Consider the following 23,175-nt stretch of genomic DNA (forward strand, 5'->3'; position numbering starts at 1 on the left):
TTCTTGAATAACCTCTTTAATATCTTCAACTGCTTTATCTCTGTGTTCCTTGGCTTGTTCTGCGTTTTGTCTGATCTCTTTCCCGATCTTGTTTCTGATGTCTTGAAGTGTTCTGTATTTTAATCTCTTGTATTCTGCAGCTAGTAATTCCAGGAAGGCACCTTCATCCAGAAGATCCCTTGATTCTTTCTTATGAGAGCTTGTTGAAGTGATCATGATCTGCTTCTTTATGTGGTTTGATATCAAGTGTTGTCTCTAAGCCATCTATAAGTTATCATATTAGTTCTATTTTATGTTTACTTACTGTGTGATAGCTTCTTGCTTTGTTTTCTTTTAATATGTGCAAATTGGTTGCTTGAGTGTGATAGTTTGATTATTTTCACCCTTGAAGCTCTAACATTCTGTCACCAGATGGCTAGCAGTGTTACCAAATTATGAACCTAGGAGTCCATTCACTTTTTTTGTATGGATTCAGCTCAGTAGTCCAGGTAGTTGGTCATCAAGTGTGTGGTACCAGCTCTGTCCTACAGTCTTAGAGGGGTAGGGGTTATTGGTGTAGGTACAGGTATCTGGTTGCAGCAGGGGGTCATGCTCTGAACAATGAAGGGGGCTGCAACCAGGCCCTGAGTGTCTGTGAGGAAAGTGGATCCCTGTTTCCTAGAGCACACAGGTGGATGGGTTCTGCAGATGGACCACGGGCACCCAATGCTTTTGGTTGTAAAGACTGGCAGGTACCACTTCTCCTTGGACCCCTTTCACGGGTGGCTAGGTAACATGGGTGGAGCCACCCGTCCTTGGGTCCCTGATGTGGGTAGGTGAGGACCCTGCTTAATAGGCAAAGCAGTGTGAAACATCAAACACCACCTCTCCACCGCAAAGCTAAAACAGTTGCAGTCTGTCAACAAGGGGCTATTCTCCTGAAATGGGCTCACATAGGTCCATGCAGGGGTGAAAGGTCTTCAAAGTCCATGGACTGTTTATGCCTGGACAGAAGCAGCTTCTGTCCTGAGCCCCCCAGCTTAGTGGAGCTGGCAGATTATCTTTCCCCCCAATTGTGAATTTATTTCTTCTCCAAGACCATGCGAATGGCTCAGGGCATGCAGCAGGACCTAACTCAGGTCCAGGGACATCGAGAGCCACTGAAGCCGTCTTGGGGGCTGGGGACATGGTAAAATAAATGCAAGTACTTAGCTTTTGCTGAAAGCACCGTTCTTCTCTGGTTCCAGAGGTGTGAGTAGGTTGTGCGGCTCGCTGTCTCTCCCTGAGGAGACCACTTCCAGAACACTACTGCCAGCCCCACCGTGGTTACTCCAAGAAATGGTGCCTGAGGGTTCCTGGTAATTCAGGTCTGGGAACTCCTCTCCACTTCTGAACAGTCTCTTTTTCCACTGCCACTCTGTCCATTGTCTAACTTTGCCTTTAATGGTCAGGGCTCCTAGCTTGTCATAAATATAATCATTGCACCTGCTTTTTCAGGTCTTTGTTGTAACAGCAATCACCAGAAGCATCTGATTACTCCACCGTCTGGGCCCTGCCTCCCAGCTTTTTTTTTTTTTTTTTTTTTTTAATACAGGTTGAATAAGTATGGTGAAAGGATAAACCCTGATGAATACTTTTCCTGATTTTTAACCATGCAGTATCCCCTTGTTCTGTTCAAATGAATGCCTCTTGTCTATGTACAGGTTCCCTAAGAGCACAATTAAGTGTTTTGGAGTTCCCATTCTTTGAAATGGTATCCATAGTTTATTATGATCCACAAAGGCAAATGCCTTTTTTACATAGTCAGGAAAATATAGGTAAACATCTTTCTTGCATTCTCTGCTTTCAGGCAAGATCCATCTTACAACAGCAATGACATCCCTCATTCCAAATTCTCTTCTGAATCTGGCTTGAATTTCCAGCAGTTCTCTGTCTATGTACTCTTGCAATGGTTTTTTAATTTTCTTCAGAAAATTTTACTTGCCTGTGATATTAATGATATTTTTCAATAATTTCCACATTCCTTTGGATCAACTTTCTTTGGAATGGACACAAATATGGATCTCTTCCAGTCAGTTGTCTTCCAAATTTCTTGGCATAGATGAGTGAGCACTTCCATAGTTGCATCCATTTGTTGAAACATCTCAATTGGTATTCTACCAATTATGGAGCCTTGTTTTTCACCAATGCCTTCAGTGCAGTTTGGAATTCTTCCTACAATATCATTAGTTCTTGATCTTATGCTACCTCCTGAAATGATTGAATATTGACCAGTCCTTTTCAGTACAGTGACTGTACTCCTTCCATCTTCTTTTGATGCTTCCTGTGCCCATAGAATCCTTCCGTATTGCAACTTAAGGCAGCTTGAGATATGCCAAGCTTGTTCTTCTCTTTTATTTTGCTAACTCCAGGTCTTTGTGCATTTCATTGTAATATTTTACTTTGTCTTCTCAAGACCCCCTTTGAAATCTTCTTTCAGCTCTTACTTCATCATTTCTTCCTTTTGCTTTAGCTACTTGATGTTCAAGAGGAAGTTTCAAAGTTTCTTCTGACATCCATTTTGGTCTTCTTCTTTTTAATGACCTTTTACTTTCCTCATGTATGATGCCCGTGATGACATTCCACAACTCATCTGGCCTTTGGTCATTTCTTTTCAGTGGGTCAAAACTATTCTTGAGATGGGCTCTAAATTCAGGTGGGATACATTCAAGGCTATACTTTGTTTCTTGTGGACTTGCTTTAATTTTCTTCAGCTTCAGTTTGAACTTGCATAAGAGCAATTGATGATCTGTTCTGCAGTTGGTCCCTGGCCTCGTTCTACTCAATGATACTGCACTTCTCCATTGTCTCTTTCCACACATGTAGTCAATTTGATTCCTGTGTATCCCATCTGATGAGGTCCAAGTGTATAGTCACTGTTTATGTTGCTTAAAAAAGATATTTATAAAGAATAAGTCGTTGGTCCTGCAAAGTTCAATCATGTGATCTCTGGTGTCATTTCCATCACCAAGGCCATATTATCCAATTACTGATCACTCTTCTTTATTTCCAACTTCACATTCCAATCACCAGTAATTATCAATGCATCTTGATTGCATGTTTGATTAATTTCAGACTGCAGAAGTTTGTAAAAATCTTCAATTTATCCATCTTTGGCCTTAGTGGTTGGTGTGTAAATTTGAATAATGGTTGCATTAACTGGTCTTCCTTGTAGGTGTATGGATATTTTCCTATCACTGACAGTGTTGTATTTCAGCATAGATCTTGAAATGTTCTTTTTGGCAATGAATGCCCCACCATTCTCCTTCATTTTGTCATTCCCAGCATAGTAGACCATATGATTGTCTGATTCAGAATGGCCAATACTTGTCCATTTCAGCTCACCATTGTCTAGCATATTGATGTTCATGCATTCCATTTCATTTTTCACAATTTCCAATTTTCCTACATTCATACTTTGTACATGCCACATTCTGATTATTAATGAATGTTCACAGCTCTTTCTTCTCATTATGAATCATGCCACATCAGCAAATGAAGGTCCTGAAAGCTTTACTCCATCCACGTCATTAAGGTCGACTCTACTTTGAGGAGGCAGCTCTTCCCTGTTTGTACTTTGAATGACTTCCAATCTGAGAAGTTCATCTTCCAGAACTATATCAGACAGTGTTCTGCTGCTATTTATAATGTTTTCACTGGCCTCTCGGAATTAGAATACTAAGTCCTTCCTAGCCTGTCTTAGTCTGGAAGCTCTGCTGAAACCTGTCCACCATAGGTGACCCTGCTGGTATTTGAAACACTGGTGGCATACCTTTCAGCATCACAGCAACACACAAGCCACTTCAGTACAACAAACTGACAGACAAGTGGTGGAAAATAAGTATGGATAGTGTAAATTCTTTCCCCCCTTTTGTAGTATGTTTATTACATTCCTTTGTTGGGGTCTATGTGGCCTGACTATTGACTATGCAAAGGCATTCGACAGTGTGGATCATAACAAATTATGGTTAACGTTGTGAAGAATGGGAATTCCTGAACACTTAATTGTGCTCATGAGGAACCTTTACACAGATAGAGAGGCAGTTGTTTGGACTGAATAAGGGGATACTGATTGGTTTAAAGGCAGGAAGGGTGTGCATCAGGGTTGTATTCTTTCACCATACCTATTCAATCTGTGTGCTCAGAAAATAATCCAAGAAGCTGCACTATATGAAGAAGAATGGGGCATCAGGATTGGAGGAAGATTCATTAACAACCTGCATTATGCAGATGACACAACCTTGCTTGCTGAAAGTGAAGAAAACTTGAAGCACTTACTAATGAAGTTCAGAGACCACATCCTTCAGTATGGATTGCACCTCAACATAAAGGAAACAAAAATCCTCACAACTGGATCAACAAGCAACATCATAATAAACAGAAAAAAGATTGAAATTGTCAATGATTTCATTTTACTTGGATCCACTATCAGCACCCACGGAAGCAGCAGTCAAGAAATCAAAAGACACATTGCATTGGGTAAAACTGCTGCAAAGGACCTCTTTAAAGTGTTGAAGAGCAAAGATGTCACCTTGAAGACTAAGGTGTGCCTGACCCAAGCCATGGTATTTTCGATCACGTCATACGTATGTGAAAGCTGGACAATGAATAAGGAAGAGCGAATAGGAATTGATGCCTTGGAATTGTGGTATTGGTGAAGAATATTGAATATACCACGGACTGCCGAAAGAACAAACAAATCTGTCTTAGAAGAAGTACAACCAGAATGCTCCTTAGAAAAAAAGAATGGTGAGACTGTGTCTTACATACTTTGGACATATTGTCAGGAGGGATCAGTCTCTGGAGAAGGACACCATGCTTGGCAAAGTACAGGGTCAGCGGAAAAGGGGAAGACCCTTAACGAGGTGGATTGACACAGTGGCTGCAACGATGAACTCAAGCATAACAACGATTGTAAAGATGGCACAGGACCAGGCAGTGTTTTGTTCTGTTGTGCATAGGGTCACTATGAGTTGGTACCGACTCAATGGCACCTAACAACAACAGCAACAACTTGTGGCATGGTGGTTAAGTGGCTAAGAGCTCAGGCTGCTAACCAAAAGGTTGGCAGTTTGAATCCACCAGCCACTCCTTGGAAACCTGATGGGACAGTTCTACTCTGTCCTATAGGGCTGCTATAAGTTTGAATTAACTCGATGGCACATAACAACAGCAACAATGTGGCTACTATGGTCTCTTTGAAATTGTGAATGTTTTCTTGGGTCAATCTTTTGGGTTGTATTTGCTTTGTCTGCTCTTGCTCCCCTGCATCTCAACATGGGTATTTCCAAGCGGTTGGAATTTGCTGCTGGTGTGCATGTTGACTTACCACTCCTATCACAGCTAACAGGGGCACAAGCACTACTCAAGCAGTTGCTATTGATGGGAGATGGGTCTTTTCTCACCAGAGGTACCAATCTTCTTTGAACTCCTTGAAGAATAGCCTCACTCTTCCTATGTATTTTTTTTTAACTATTCCTTCTCTTAATGAAAGTATCCCTGGTTGAATCAGAGGATAATAAGTGAGTCTAAAGATTAAAGGCAAGTAAACCTTATAGGGCAGTTCTACATTTTCCCATGGGGTTGCTGCGAGTTGGAATCAACTCAATGGCACCCAAAAACAATGACCTAATGTCACAGCCCAGAGTCCCACTACACCTGTGTGCTCCAGGATGCAACCCAGGAATATTCCCTCTACCTGGGATTCACCCAAGGGGTTTCCTGCGAATGATGTGACACCCTTGGCCCTTGACTGATTCACGTGGTTGATTCCAGGGTCCCAGGCCCAATCTCCATCTGAAGAGATCCCTTTCCCATTCTTCCCAGCAGGCTCAGTTCCCTGTCATGCAAGAAAGAATCTCTGCTTTTGCTCATGAGAGTTGGGCAAAGACAGAGCTTTAGAGAGGTGAAGTAATTTGTCTATAATTTCGCATCTAGTTAGGGGCAGAGCGAGAATCAATTCTTGGTCTCCTAGTGTTTTTTCCAACGGAATCTTCTTGCATTCCTCAGGAGGGATTCCCCAAATGGCAATTATCACCTCAGGGAGCTGATATAGGGTTGACGTGATATATATGTGGTCAGCAAAATGTGGGGCCATTTTCAAGCAACTAAAAATAGGCTACAAGAGAAGTATATCTTTATCTGCAAAACTGACTCTATTGGAGGTAGGTGTAATTATATCCACAACACAGACTCGAGATTAACATAAACAAGTAATGGAGAATTAGCTCTTTTACTGTTATTCTTCAGCACGTGTTTAACTGCTCCCTCTTTCTTGATAATGGATAAGATTATGTTTTGTTCCTGACAGCTCTAGTATTATCAAGACTAAATGTGAAATTTCTTGAGGATGACATTGCTCAACTGTTTATTTTTGATTTAATCCAGTAAGTATGTGTTTGATAATTTGTGTACTTTTTACAATGATACTTATCTCCCATGTTGCTTTTGTTTGAACTTGGGGTAACAGGGATAACCCAAGAAGTCCTGGGGTGAGCCCTGGTGCAGACCACTACACAGTGAGCTTTTCAAGACCAGGAATGATGGGTAACCTATCTTTAAGTCATCATCATCCCTCCCAATGTAAATTATTATTTTTGGTTTTCGACATTGCGAAAATCAAAGCATTCCCTGAGGTCTATGTAGACACATTCTTTAGATGCTATTTGCATCAGTGAGATCATTGCATTGCAGACACTGAGTTTTTGATCACTTGGCATGTTGCTCCTAAATGGTATTTCATCTGATGGAGCACGTGGACACTGTGCAAGTCTGCGCATTAGCAGTGACCCTGGCCGTGGTGGAAGAAACCAAATCAGTCAGCCCCTGACCCTGTTCTGGACACTCCAGCTCCTGAGAAGGAGGGTCAGCTGCTGTTTATTAGCTGTACTCAGCTACATACTTGGTGTTATGTTGATGGAACATCTGTGGAGAGATTTAGAAGCTAGGCATTGTCTAAGGGTGTGTGAGGGGAAATAATGAGAAGGTCTTGTTTAGGCATTATTGGGTCCCTCTTGTTTCTCCTACTTCAGTCTTTTCTGGGGGATTGTTGCCTCATGGATTCTGAGTGCTGAAGCAGTCACCAGCCAAAGTCTTATTCAATCCTCATGAGGTTGGAACATTGTCCCCTGGACCTACCTGCCCTCTCCCCAGGTGGATGTTTCTACTCTCTTCTGTTTCAGTTGTCACTTATGGGCTCCCTTCTGAAGATTACTGTCTGTCAGTTTGTCGTACTATGGGGCTTGTGTGTTGCTGTGATGCTGGAAGCTATGCCACCGGTATTCAGATACCAGCAGGGTCACCCATGGAGGACAGGTTTCAGCTCAGCTTCCCGACTAAGACAGACTAGGAAGAAGGACCCAACAGTTTACTTCTGAGAAGCATTAGCCAGTGAAAGCCTTATGAATAGCAGCGGAACATTGTCTGATATAGTGCTGGAAGATGAACCCCCCAGGTTGGAAGACACTCAAAAGACAACAGGGGAAGAGCTGCCTCCTCAAAGTAGAGTTGACCTTAATGACGTGGGTGGAGTAAAGCTTTTGGGACCTTCCTTTGCTGATGTGGCACGACTCAAAAAGAGAAGAAACAGCTGCAAACATCCATTAATAATTGGAACCTGATATGTATGAAGTATGAATCTAGGAAAATTGGAAATCGTCAAAAATGAAATGGAATGCATCAACTTTGATATCCTAGGCATTAGTGAGCTGAAATGGACTGGTACTGGCCATTTTGAGTCGGACAGTCATGCAGTCTACTATGCTGGGAATGACAACTTGAAGAGGAATGGTGTTGCATTCATCATCAAAAAGAATGTTTCAAGATCTATCCTGAAGTACAACGCTATCAGTGATAGGAAAATATCCACACGCCTACAGGAAAGACCAGTTAATAGGACTATTATTCAAATTTATGCACCAACAAGTAGGGCCAAAGATGAAGAGATAGAAGATTTTTATCAGCTGCTGCAGTCTGAAATTGATCAAACATGAAACCAAGATGCATTGATAATTACTGGCAATTGGAATGCAAAAGTTGGAAACAAAGAAGAAGGATCAGTAGTTGAAAAATATGGCCTTGGTGATAGAAAAAATGCTGGAGATCAAATGATAGAATTTGGCAAGGCCAACGACTTCTTCATCACAAATACCTTCTTTCACCAACATAAGCAGCGACTATACACATCGACCTCACCAGATGGAACACAAAGAAATCAAATTGACTACATCTGTTGAAAGAGACGATGGAAAAGCTCAATATCATCAGTCAGAACAAGGCCAGGGGCCGACTGTGGAACAGACCATCAATTGCTCATATGTAAGCTCAAGCTGAAACTGAAGAAAATCAGAGCAAGTCCACGAGAGCCAAAATACGACCTTCAGTATATCCCACCTGAATTTAGAGACCATCTCAAGAAAAGATTTGATGCATTGAACACTAGTGACCGAAGACCAGATGAGTTGTGGAATGACATCAAGGACATCATCCATGAAGAAAGCAAAAGATCATTGAAAAGACAGGAAAGAAAGAAAAGGCCAAACACGCACTTCACTAAAGAAGATATTCAGGCAGCTAACGGATACATGAGAAAATGCTCTCGATCATTAGCCATTAGAGAAATGCAAATCAAAACTACAAGGAGATTCCATCTCACTCCAACAAGGCTGGCATTAATCCAAAAAACACAAAATAATAAATGTTGGAGAGGCTGTGGAGAGATTGGAACTCTTACACACTGCTGGTGGGAATGTAAAATGGTACAACCACTTTGGAAATCTATCTGGCATTTTCTTAAAAAGTTAGAAATAGAACTACCATACAACCCAGAAATCCCACTCCTCGGAATATACCCTAGAGAAATGAGAGCCTTCACACAAACAGATATATGCACACCCATGGTTATTGCAGCTCTGTTTACAATAGCAAAAAGCTGGAAGCAACCAAGGTGTCCTTCAACAGATGAATGGTTAAATAAATTGTGGTATATTCACACAATGGAATACTACGCATCGATAAAGAACAGTGATGAATCTGTGAAACATTTCATAATATGGAGGAACCTGGAAGGCATTATGCTGAGTGAAATTAGTCAGAGGCAAAAAGACAAATATTGTGTAAGACCACTATTATAAGATCTTGAGAAATAGTATAAACTGAGAAGAACACATACTTTTGTGGTTATGAGGAGGGAAGGGAGGGAGGGTGGGAGACTGATTAGTTAGTAGATAAGAACTACTTTAGGTGAAGGGAAGGACAATACTCAATACACGGAAGGTCAGCTCAACTGGACTGGACCAAAAGCAAAGAAGTTTCCGGGATAAACTGAATGCTTCAAAGGTCAGTGGAGCAAGGGCGGGGGTTTGGGGACTATGGCTTAAGGGGGCTTCTAAGTCAATTGGCAAAATAATTCTATTATGAAAACACTCTGCATCCCACTTTGAAATGTGGCGTCTGGGGTCTTAAATGCTAACAAGTGGCCATCTAAGATGCAACAATTGGTCTCAACCCACCTGGATCAAAGGAGAATGTAGAACACCAAGGTCACACGATAATTGTGAGCCCAAGAGACAGAAAGGGCCACATGAACCAGAGACTTACATTGTTCTGAGACCAGAAGAACTAGATGGTGCCCAGCCACAACCGATGACTGCCCTGACAGGGAGCACAACGGAGAACCCCTGAGGAAGCAGGAGATCAGTGGGATGCAGACCCCAAATTCTCATAAAAAGACCAGACTTAATGGTCTGACTGAGACTGGAGGAATCCCGGCGGTCATGGTCCCCAAACCTTGTGTTGGCCCAGGACAGGAACCATTCCCGGAGACAACTCACCAGATATGGAAGGGACTGGACAATGGGTAGGAGAGAGATGCTGATGAAGAGTGAGCTACTTGTATCAGGTAGACACTTGAGACTGTGTTGGCATCTCCTGTCTAGAGGGGACATAGGAGGGTAGAGAGGGTTAGAAACTGGCAAAATTGTCACGAAAGGAGAGACTGGAAGGGCTGACTCACCAGGGGGAGAATAAGTGGGAGTATGGAGTAAGGTGTATATAAGCTTATATGTGACAGACTGACTTGATTTGTAAACTTTCACTTAAAGCTCAATAAAAATTCTTTAAAAAAAAAAAAGAAAAGAAAAGACCAAGATGGATGTCAGAGGAGACTCTGAAACTTGCTCTTGAGAGTCAAGCAGCTAAAGCAAAAGGAAGAATTGATGAAGTAAAGGAACTGAACAGAAGATTTCAAAGGACCTCTCAAGAAGACAAAGTAAAGTATTATAATGACATTATAAAGTAATGTGCAAAGAGCTGGAGATGGAAAACCAAAAGGGAAGAATACACTCGGCGTTTCTCAAGCTGAAAGAACTGAAGAAAAAATTCAAGCCTCGAGTTGCAATAGTGAAGGATTCCATGGGGAAAATATTAAATGATGCAGGAAGTATCAAAAGATGATGGAAGGAATGCACAGAGTCATTATACCAAAAAGAATGAGTCGATAATCAACCATTTCAAGAGGTGGCATATGATCAGGAACCGACGGTACTGAAGGAAGAAGTCCAAGCTGCTCTGAAGGCATTGGCGAGAAACAAGGCTCCAGGAATTGATGGAATATCAGTTGAGATGTTTCAACAAACAGATGCAGCGCTGGAGGTGCTCACTCATCTATGCCAAGAAATATGGAGACAGCTTCCTGGCCAACTGGCTGGAAGAGATCCATATTTATGCCTATTCCCAAGAAAGGTGATCCAACTGAATGTGGAAATTATAGAGCAATATCACTAATTTTGCTGAAGATCATTCAAAAACGGCTGCCACAGTATATCAATAGGGAACTGTCAGAAGTTCAGGCTGGATCCAGAAGAGGACTTGGAACCAGCGATATCATTGCTGATGTCAGATGGATCCTGGCTGAAAGCAGAGAATACCAGAAGGATGGTTACCTGTGTTTTATTGACTATGCAAAGGCATTTGACTGTGTGGATCATAACAAACTATGGATCACACTGTGAAGAATGGGAATTCCAGAACACTTAATTGTGCTCATGAGGAACCTTTACATAGATTAAGAGGCAGTTGTTTGGACAGAAGAAGGGGATACTGATTGGTTTAAAGTCAGGAAAGGTATGCATCAGTATTGTATTCTTTCACCATACGTATTTAATCTGTATGATGAATAAATAATACGAGAAGCTGGACTATATGAAGGAAAACGGGGCATCAGGACTGGAGGAAGACTCATTAACAACCTGCATTATGTAGATGACACAACATTTCTTGCTGAAAGTGAAGAAAACTTGAAGCACTTACTAATGAAGATCAAAGACCACAGCCTTCAGTATGGATTACACCTCAACATAAAGAAAACAAAAACCCTCACAACTGGACCAATGAGCAACATCATGATAAACGGAGAAAAGATTGAAGTTGTCAAGGATTTCATTTTACTTGGATCCACAATCAACACCCATGGAAGCAGCAGTCAAGAAATCAAAAGATGCATTGCATTGGGCAAATCTGCTGCAAAGGACCTCTTCAAAGTGTTGAAGAGCAAAGATGTCACCCTGAACACTAAGGTGCGCCTGACCCAAGTCATGGTATTTTCAATCACATCATATGCATGTGAAAGCTGGACAATGAATAAGGAAGACTGAAGAGGAGTTGATGCCTTTGAATTGTGGTGTTGGCGAAGAATACTGAATATACCATGGACTGCCAAAAGAACGAACAAATCTGTCTTGGAAGAAGTGCGGCCAGAATGCTCCTTAGAGGCAAGGATGGCGAGACTGCGTCTTACATACTTTGCACGTGTTGACTGGAGGGATCAGTCCCTGGAGAAGAACATCGTGCCTGGCAGAGTACAGGGTCAGTGGAAAAGAGGAAGACTCTCAACCAGGTGGATTGATATAGTGACTGCAATAATGAGCTCAAGCATAACAACGATTGTAAGGATGGTGCAGGACCGGGCAGTGTTTCATTCTGTCGTGCATAGGGTCACTATGAGTCGGAAGCGACTCGACGGCACCTAACAACAGCAACTGAAGATTAGAGCATAGTAGCTCATATAGAGGCCCCTAGAATCGGCTGCTAACCAAAGGTCAGCAGTTCAAATCCAACAGCTGCTTCTTGGAAAACCTATGGGGCAGTTCTACTCTGTCCTGTAGGGTCACTATGAGTTGGATCAACTCACTGGCAACAGATAGGTGGTACAAAAGGAGTCCCAGTGGCACAATGGGTAAAGCGCTTAGCTGCTAATCAAAAGGTTAGCAGTTTGAATCCACCAGCTGTTCTCTGGAGAAAAGACCTGGCAATCTGTTCATGTAAAGGTCCCCCCCCAAAAAAACCATCCATTGTCATAGAGTCAATTTTGACTCACAGTGACCCTGTAGGGTAGAGTAGAACTGCCCCATAAGGTTTCCAAGGCTGTAATCTTTACAGAAGCAGACTGCCACATCTTTCTCCCATGAAGCAGCTGGCAGGTTTGAATTGTCAACCTTTTGGTTAACAGCCAAGTGCTTAACCACTGCACCACCAGGGCTCCTCCATAAAGACTACAGCCTAGGAAACCCTATGGGGCAGTTCTACTCTGTCCTACAGGGTCACTGTGAGTTGGAAATGACTTGATGGCACACAGCAACAGCTGGCACAAAAGATTTGAGCTCACCTGCTAATCTAAAGATTAACAGTTGGAACCCACCCAGCAGCACCACAAAAGAAAAGCCTGGCAATCTGCTTCTGTAAAGATTACCCAAACCAAAAAACCAAACCCAGTGCTGTTGAGCCTATTCCAACTCATAGCAACCAAGTAGGGTTTCCAAGGCTGTAAATCTTTACAGAAGCAGACTGCTACATCCTTCTCCTATAAAGCCACTGTGATTTCAAACCGCTGACCTTTTGGTTGGCAATCAAGTGCTTTAATCAGCATGCCACCAGGGAACTTATGTAAAGGTAACAGCCAAGAAAATCCTATGGAGTAGTTCTACTCTTCAGCATGTGACGTTGTCATGGGTCAGAATTGACTTGATGGCAACTGGTTTGGTTTTTGGTTTAACCAACATAGAAGAAATCTCTATCTGCTATTAGCAGCTCTGAGGAAGTCAAGGTGAACACCTGGTAGAAATAAAAAATTAGGTTGCTCTCTTTTCTGGATTGACTCTAAGGCAGTTCAGCATTGTGAAATGGTTGAGTGCAGCTTGAGAGCTGGGGGAAAATGTTTGGGTTCAAATCTCAGATTTGTCACTTACTCATGTGTGTCCTTGGGCAAGTTACAAAACCTCTCTAAGCCCAGTTTCCTTATCTGAAAAATGGGGAAAATAATAATATATACATCATAGGGTTGTTAGGAGAAGTAACTGGGAAAGAATGTAAAGTACTTAGCTCAATAAATATTCAAACCTAAACCAAAGCCATTGGCATCAAGTTGATTCCTACTCATAGCAACCTATAGGACAGAGTAGAACTGCCCCATAGGGTTTTCAGTGCTGTAATCTTTAAGGACACAGACCGGCACATCTTTCTCCCGTGGAGTGGCTGGTGGATTTGAACTGCCAAGCTTTTGGTTAGCAGCTGAGCTCTTAACCACTGTGCCATCAAGGCTCCTCAATCAATATTAGCAATTAGTACAATTAAACTTTTTGATATGGAGCATGACTCAGTTCAACCTCCTTTGTTTTCCAGATGAACAAATTCAGGCTCAGAAATGTGATGTTATGTTCTGATTGCTACCCAGTTACAGACAATAGTAGTTAAGATTAGTTCTTAGGTCTTTTGAAACTCAGTCCAGTGCTTTTCTACATCATACTTCAAGTCAAATTTGCAATGCCCCCCCTAAATCTTGAAAAAATATCAAATGAAAAAAATCATGTATATTTTTTGAAGTCTTTCTGGCATAACCCTGTTGTATATTTGTTGCCTACAACTTTGGATGGTATTCTCTACAATATATTACAGGCAAGTGCATACTTAATAAATACTGTTGGTTAGCTGAAGGATGCTAAGCATGGAAAGGACGGTTGGATAGAAGTCAACTCTAGTATAATACAATGTTTTCCCCAAACCTGACACAGATAAGAAAAAAACAAAACAAAAAAACCCATTGCTGTTGAGTTGATTCTGACTCATAACAACCCTATAGGACAGAGTAGGACTGCCCCATAGGTTTTCCAAAGAGTGGCTGGTGGATTCAAACTGCTTACCTTTTGGTTAGCAGTGGAGCTCTTAACCAGTTAAGGACAGCAAGTCGTAATAGCTGACATTTTAATTTATCTTTACCTTAAATGTTTTGCTGTTCCACAAATAATTTTTTTTTAAAGCCAGTATAGTCAAATTGTATGAATTTGTTAGGACTATGGATTAACAAGAAGAACTGCCTGTGGATGGAATTGCTGGATTAGAGGCCATAAAGAAGGCAGATGATGTGTATCAGTTGGATACCATGTTGTTTACCACTTGGAATAAAAGCCCCTCTGTTCCCGCTCTTAAGCACAGCTCCATACTGATTACTCAGGTCAAGTTTACTTCCGATTCCAACCTTAACAAACAAGTGCTGAGCCCATTAAGTTTTATTGCAGTTAATATATCTCCCTTCCAGAAGCAACTAGTCACAGCCATTTCCAACACAAAGCTGCTTGGGCCACCCTTTCTTCTTTTTATAGTCTGTTTCTAGACACTCAGTGACCCATGAAGTTAACATACAGCCAAGTCACAGCCATGACCAGAGTTGTTCTTGTGTCCACCCCTGAAGTTGCCTGGCCTCTCAGGGAGGGGGCTGTTGTTTTTTTCCCAGGACATGCATGCTTGGAGACAATGAGTCATACTCTTGGTCCCTTGTGGGGTCATGCCTTTTGGTCCAATCCCAGGTCCTGGGTCCTTAATGCAGACTGTTTCCTTTAAATATTGCCCAAACTCTGGGATTTTCTTGGGTTTCTGAATGTGCCACTACAAATGCCCTCACCATGCTTCTTAATGTCTAGTTATTAACAGAGATGTGGCCTTTTGATGAGCTGCAGTCAAATCATGCTGTGGGCTCAAACCACCTGTGCAACCCAACAGTGCTTCAGTTGATATTTCCAGCTCGATGTCCTGGTAGTGTCATCTACAACCTAATTTGTCTTTTCCCTTTCTTATCTAAATGGGGTGAGTATATATATATTCACCACCTGTCTGTTTGCCCTACTGTGGTGGCTTGTGTATTGCTGTGATGCGGGAAACTCTGCCACCAGTATTTCAAATACCAGCAGGGTCACTCATGATGGACAGGTTTCAGCAGCGTTTCCAGACTAGGACAGGCTAGGAAGAAAGGTCTCATGATCTACTTCTGAAAATTAGCCAATAAAAACCTTATAGATCACAACAGAACACTGTCCGACTCACTTGCTTTGGGCATGTCATCAGGAGGGATCATTTGCTGGAGAAGGACATCATGTTTGGTGCAGCAGAGGGCCAGTGAAGGCGAGGGAGACTCTTGGTGAGATGAACTGGCACAACAGCTGCAACGATGGACTCACACATGCCAGTAAATGTGAGGAAGACACAGGACTGGGCAATGCTTTGTTCCGTTGTACATAAGGTTGCCATGAGTCAGAGCTGACTTGATGGCATCTATCTACCTACCTACCTACTTATTTACCTATGAATCTACCTACCTACCTACCTATCTATCTTGAAGGGAGTGTGAAGGAGAGAGCCTGTTTGGAGCAGGGTTGAATTAGAGTTATTTAAAGAAACTCATTTGGGAATAGGGTCTAGAAATTGTCATAGGTATACCTAAGATTGCTAAATCACTCACTTCCTAATTTCATAGATTTGGATAGGTCAGGAAGATTCCTTGACTTGATCAAGGTCACAGAGCTAACTAAACGCAGGGCCAGGGATAGAACTCATGTCTCCTCACCTCGAGTCCGGTATTTTTCTCACTACACCAGTCTTTGTTCCATCCAAATCTAATTCTGTTCTATAGCAGAAAGACTGGCTTTACAGATCAAACCAAAACCAAACCCAATGCCGTTGAGTCGCTTCCAGCTCCTAGCAACCCTATAGGATAGAGTAGGACTGCCCCATAGAGTTTCTAAGGAGCGCCTCGCGGATTTGAATTGCCGACCCTTTGCTTAGCAGCCGTAGCACTTAACCACTACGCTACCAGGGTTTCCGCTTCACAGATAGGGAGGGAGTAATGCAACGTATTTCAGTTTTAATAAAAGCTTGTGACCATCTCCCACAAACTATTAATAAATGAAGGCAGAAAATAGAAGTTAAATCTAGTCATAGAAATACAGTGTTAGAAAAATTTGATTTATAGGATTTTAGAACTGGAAGGTATTTTAAAATAATTCTCTAACAGAGAATTTCACTGTGTTCAGTGGAACCCAAGGGTTCCTCAGACTGCCTCAAGGGCCTCCTAAGGAATGGGGGATGACTATACAGGATTCAATGCCTTCTCCCTGGAGGCCGCTGGAGCAAGCCTGCTTTTATGTGTTCTATATACATTCCCAAAAGGGAAGAACACGCTTGGCGTTTCTCAAGCTGAAAGAACTGAAGAAAAAATTTAAGCCTTGAGTTGCAATAGTGAAGGATTCCATGGGGAAAATATTAAACGATGCAGGAAGCATCAAAAGATGATGGAAGGAATGCACAGAGTCATTATACCAAAAAGAATTAGTTGATATTCAACCATTTCAAGAGGTGGCATATGATCAAGAACTGATGGTACTGAAGGAAGAAGTCCAAGCTGCTCTGAAGGCATTGGTGAAAAACAAGGCTCCAGGAATTGATGGAATATCAGTTGAGATGTTTCAACAAACAGATGCAGCGCTGGAGGTGCTCACTCATCTATGCCAAGAAATATGGAAGACAGCTTCCTGGCCAACTGACTGGAAGAGATCCATATTTATGCCTATTCCCAAGAAAGGTGAGCCAACCGAATGTGGAAATTATAGAACAATATCATTAATATCACACGCAAGCAAAATTCTGCTGAAGATCTTTCAAAAGTGGTTGCAGCAGTATATCGAAAGGTAACTGCCAGACATTCAGGTCGGTTTCAGAAGAGGACGTGGAACCAGGGATATCATTGCTGATGTCAGATGGATCCTGGCTGAAAGCAGAGAATACCAGAAGGATGGTTACCTGTGTTTTATTGACTATGCAAAGGTATTCGACTGTGTGGATCATAACAAACTATGGATAACATTGCGAAGAATGGGAATTCCAGAACACTTAATTGTGCTCATGAGGAACCTTTACATAGATTAAGAGGCAGTTGTTTGGACAGAAGAAGGGGATACTGATTGGTTTAAAGTCAGGAAAGGTGTGCGTCAGGGTTGTATTCTTTCACCATACCTATTCAATCTGTATGCTGAACAAATAATTCGAGAAGCTGGACTATATGATAAAGAATGGGGCATCAGGATTGGAGAAAGACTCATTAACAACCTGTGTTATGCAGATGACACAACCTTTCTTGCTGAAAGTGAAGAAAACTTAGCACTTACTAATGAAGATCAAAGACCACAGCCTTCAGTATGGATTACACCTCAACATAAAGAAAACAAAAATCCTCACAACTGGACCAATGAGCAACATCATGATTAATGGAGAAAAGACTGAAGTTGTCAAAGATTTCATTTTACTTGGATCCACAGTCAACAGCCATGGAAGCAGCAGTGAAGAAATCAAAAGACGCATTGCATTGGGCAAATCTTCTGCAAAGGACCTCTTCAAAGTGTTGAAGAGCAAAGATATCACCCTGAAGACTAAGGTGCAAAAATTTTTGAAGAGCAAAAATATCACCCTGAAGACTAAGGTAAAAAAAATTTTTTTTTTTTTTTGACCCAGGCCATGGTATTTTCAATCACATGATATGCACGTGAAAGCTGGACAATGAATAAAGAAGACTGAAGAAGAGTTGATGCCTTTGAATTGTGGTGTTGGCGAAGAATATTGAATATACCATGGACTGCCAAAAGAACGAACAAATCTGTCTTGGAAGAAGTGCAGTCAGAATGCTCCTTAGTGGCAAGGATGGTGAGACTGCGTCTTACATACTTTGGTCATGTTGTCAGGAGGGATCAGTCCCTGGAGAAGGACATCATGCTTGGCAGAGTACAGGGTCAGCGGAAAAGAGGAAGACCCTCAACGAGGTGGATTGACATAGTGGCTGCAACAGTGAGCTCAAGCATAACAACGATTGTAAGGATGGCGCAGGACGGGGCAGTGTTTCTTTCCGTTGTGCATAGGGTTGCTATGAGTCGGAAGTGACTTGACAACACCTAACAACAACAACAACAAAACATATTGAAGGTTATGTTAGATTTTTTTTTAAAGAGAGGATCCACTTCTAAAAAGAGTTCGTAAACCTTAAATCTTATTAAAACCTCTCAAGATGAGAAAACTGAAGCCTTGAATTTTGACCTTGTTGCAAAGCAGGAATCATTATCCCATGCTATAAAACCCACTGCCGTGGAGTCGATTCCAACTCAGAGTGACCCTATAGGACAGAATAGAACTGCCCCATAGAGTTTCCAAGGAGCACCTGGTGGATTCGAACTGCTGACCTTTTGGTTAGCAGCCATAGCACTTAACCACTGCGCCACCAGGGTTTCCTATCCCATGATAGGGATGAGGAAACCAAGATTCAGATTTTAACAGACTGGTATGAAGTTGTGGATTTGGTGAAGTAGCAGAGGCTGAAAATAGGTGTACAGGTTTTTATTCTTAGTCCATGACTTTTCCCACAATGTCACATTATTTAATAATTCTGACCGGAAGCGAAACCTTGTATGTGGGCGATCTTATGGCTCTGTAATAACAGATGTCCCAATAAGACCAAAGGATCCGAAGGGAGGAGTTTTAGGGGGCAGAATAAGAGAAACAGTTAACAAGCGTGGGGTGGTGACTTACTCCCCGACTATGAAAACAGGCCAATCTATTCTCATTTCTCTTCATGTCTTTATGGGTCCCCTTCATTCTGTAAGCTCCTGGATGCAGTGCTATATTTTTAGAAACTATGCAGAGGCCTGGCACTTAATCAAAATCAGTGCTGTCCAGTCCATAGGGTTTTTAGTGGCTGAGTTTTCAGAAATAGACTGCTATGCCTTTCTTTTGAGGCACTGCTGGGGTGGACTCAAACCACCAACCTTTTGGTTATCAGTCGAGCGCTTAACTTTTTCTACCACCCAGGGACTCCTGGCACTTAAAGCTCAATACATATTTGTTGAATCAGACTAAACATACATCCTCTGGACATCTTCAAAACTGTCAAGTTTGAGAGCTTGAATGATCATAGACTAGATCAAATTTGCGTGAACATAACCATCAAGTACAACGGATTTATTCTGACACATCAAAACCCACTGCCGTCGAGTCAATACATAGTAGGAACAAAATGAATGTTCACTAAATGAATCAATTAGCTCAGCTGGCAGGGTCCACATGAAAGAAAAAAAATATAACTTATGGTGGACACCTTCTCAAAGCCGCTCTGGCAGGTCCCATGGTGCCTGTGCACTTGGCAAGGTTCCCCGTGTCAGCTGGTTGGACTGATCCCTCTTCCTGACAGAGAGAAGTGTACACAGTGCAAACAATTCCCATCAACCACTGGGCAAATATTCAGTTGCCCTCTTGGGTTGCCTGACCCTGAATGGGCTTAAATAGAAGCAAATAAAACCTGAGATCAGAACGTTCTTATTATATCCCACCTAAGGGTTTTTTTTTTTTTTTAAGGGGTTAGCATTTGCAGTAGGTTACCAGGGAGTATTGTTCAACATCTTTCCCAGGAGAACTTTAAGAATATGAGATTAGATCCTGTAGGTTGAGATATTCTAGCCTTTGTAACACCTTACAAATGTGTCACAGTTTAGTTTTCCAAGTGTCTGATGGAAGCCATGCTTGCTCTGTCTGCCCATTTTCCTGGAATACACTTCTGACATTTTGTGCTGCGTTCGTCTCTGCATTGGTGGTGGCGTGGTTTATGTCAACATGGTGGGATTACCATAAAAGTCATTAGGTATACTCTTAGATGTGGCTTTGGCAATTAAAATAATTAAAACCAACTACTACACTTTTTTTTTTTTAAACCCAATTCATGGCTTTCTTCTGCTTTGACCTCTCAGGGAAACTCTTGGACTTTGTGAGAAGCTAAAGACGGTGCCTGTCTACCCTACCTTCTACAGGCTGGCAAAGGTTGCCAACACGGACCCAGCTACCATCAGGAACTTGACTATTCTGTTTTAATCCCCTTATGCGTAACCAAGTGACATTTCCAGTCCCAAAGCTTTAGCAAAGGAACAAGTGGCTGGTGTGGGCTGGCAACCAAGCTCTTTCACCCCCCGGGTCCCGCCTCGTCTCCCTCCCTCTTCCCGCCCTCGCCACCGCCCACTCCCCGCGACTGGGTCACTGCTTTGGAGCGTGGGAGTGGGAAAGTCCTATTTTAAACATCACTGCTCTCGGCCTACAGACCCTTCGCCCCGTCTGCAGCCAGGAGTGCCGGACAGAAGAGAGCACCCATCCCTGGCTCGCCTCCCCTGGCTGCTACCCAGCGCTCAGAAGAGGAATGATGCTTGGATCCGCAGCGCAGGCTGCTCCAGCGGCAGGGCGAGCGCACACACCACCTGCCTCCGCGCTCCCATTGGCTGCTGCCTGTTGCTAACCCACGTGACAGACGCCGGCGATCCCCGCCCCGCCCGCCGCGGGCTCCCGCCCCGCCCGCGTGCTCTTGGGGGCGTGCCCGGCCTGGGCGGGGGAGCTCCGCGCTGCACGGCCCACGGCTCGCAGAGCAGGCGGCGCGCTGCTCCCGGCGCCCACAAGGTGGCAGTGCCGCGCTGTTCGTCCCGGCGCTTAGGAAGCGCGAGTCGGGCCGGGTGGTTGGTGCAGGCGCCTCCCTTCGCTGCAGAAGTTTTAATTAATGCAAACACACCGGGTCTTCATGCTTTCAGGTTTCAGGCCTCATATTTTCGGGTTTCTTCAGGGAGATTTGTGCTTAATGGTCCCGACGGCGTCTCTCATTGTCCTGTGAAGTCAGAGAATCAGGATTTGGGGTCTGTACGGGAAGCAAGTCTGTCGGAACTTCGTTTAGGACTGTTTTGTTTTATTGTTTTTGTTTGGGACCTTCCACTGAGAATTGATTCTTAAAGAGACATACAAACGCCTCCACAGTTATTCTTTGTTTCTCTTCTTGGCTTCCAGCTGAGCCTCCGTCACCAGAGAAGCAATTCATAGCCTCCCTTTTCCTTGCTGAAAGATTTAAACAATCACCATTTCTGAGGGTCCTACCCTGCACCGTGTCCCAGGTCGCCTGAGTTCTCATGAAGAGGGACATGGGGAGCCCCCTGCTCTGCAGCAGCTGTCCTGGGGTGCCCTTAATTCCGGAACACTGAGAGATAGCTCGGCTCACCTCGTTTGACCAACTCCAGGTGACTTGGCCTCATGTAACATGTGAGACATCGCAGAGTCTACTTTTCTCTGCTCACTGGATTTTTTTTTTTCTTCCTTGACTTTTCTTCTTGTTGGCTCAAGGCTGGTCTTATGTCCCTTCACTGCTGTCTAACGCCACTGCACACACACAGGCACATGTTTGCCACTCCCCTTTTTTAACTTTAAACAAAATACTGTTTTGAGAGCTTTCGAAACGGGCCCTCAAAATCTGCGGATGTGAGAGGTTTGGTAACTTGCCCACACGTGGAAAAGGGAAAAGAAACACTTCTCGGCTTACCATTGTCTACACCACGAAGCCCAAATCCTATAACCTGGCAGTCAGGCTATCCTGGTGAGTCCCCTCAGCTGCCCTCTAGGCGTAATTTCCTACAAGGCGCCTAGTCTGCGCCAACCTGGCATTCATCTACTGGTAATGGGTAGCTAAAAGGATCCACAAGGGCTGGAGTTTCTTCTAATGCTCAGACACAGAACAGAATATGTAGAACAAACCCCTTCTTACCTTCTCAAAGGTATAGATAATTCTGGGGACTTGCTGGGCCCAGTGCCAGCACTCACCTCCAAGCTATATGATGGAAGGCCAAAGACCCAAGAGAGGCCAGCAGTGAACAGTTGTTTTCCTCAGGTTGTCCATGTGGTGTGCTTTTCCACCTACCTCTAGAGAAGTGAGGAGGGTTTCAGAGAACCTCCCAGAGAGCTTTCCAGGTGGGACAATTTAGGAATACCCCTAGAGTAACCATTGATAAAACTCATTGAAAAAAGCTGCTCAATTCAGCTTTGGGGAGTAATACCGCTAATAGCAAATGTTTATATCATACTTAATATGTGCCAGACCCTATTGTAATTGTTTTATGTTCATTAACTCATTTAATCCTCACAACAGCCTTAGGGAGATAAGTAGTCTTATTATTCCCATTTCATAGATGAGGAGGCTGAGGCCCAGATAGGTTAAGAAATTAGTCCAAGATCCACAGCCAGTAAATGGCAAAATCTGGACTTCAATCTGGGCTTCCAAGTCTAGTGCTTCCCCATGTCCAAAGGTTTACTCCCTCCATTCTTAACCAAAGGAGCCCTGGTGGTACAGCAGTTAAGCGCTTGACTGCTAACCCAAAGGTCTGTGGTTGGAACCCACCAGCTGCTCAGCAGGAGAAAGATGTGGCAGTCTAATTCTGTAAAGATTACAGCCTTGGAAACCCTATGGGGCAGTTCTACTCTATCTTATAGGGTCACTATGAGTTGGAATCAACTTGACGGCAATTAGTTTTTTATTTTTAACCAAACTTTACCCAACTTCAAGGCTTAACTCAAACCATCCCCGTCTAAGAATGCTGCCATAACTGTCCCAGCTGGAAGAGTCTCTGCTGGTCTTTGGGTTGTGTTTTCATGGGGGCAGTTGTGGCTGCAGAGTGGCCATCACCCAAGACAGTAGGGCCATCTCCTGTGGAATCGCAGAACCTGTGGCCCATTGAGCTAAATGCCTTTCATGTGTGTAACTCCTCTTTTGAAGATGGATGTGATGTTTGGAACCATCCTGAAGTCATCTGAAGTCCAGTGAAAAAGCCAGCAGTCAAGCTAAGAAAAAACGTTTTTGGTAGAATGAAATAAGGTACGTCCTAATTAAGTGGAACTGTTCTTTTTCTGTGGTTTAAAAATTGGATCTAAATGTAATTCCAAATGGAGAGAATTCCCCAAAAGGTAAGTAATGGCAGCCTTACCGGAAAGCATGTATTCCAA

The sequence above is a fragment of the Elephas maximus genome, chromosome 1, assembly GCF_024166365.1.
Source record: "Elephas maximus indicus isolate mEleMax1 chromosome 1, mEleMax1 primary haplotype, whole genome shotgun sequence".
NCBI classification, from domain to species: domain Eukaryota; kingdom Metazoa; phylum Chordata; class Mammalia; order Proboscidea; family Elephantidae; genus Elephas; species Elephas maximus.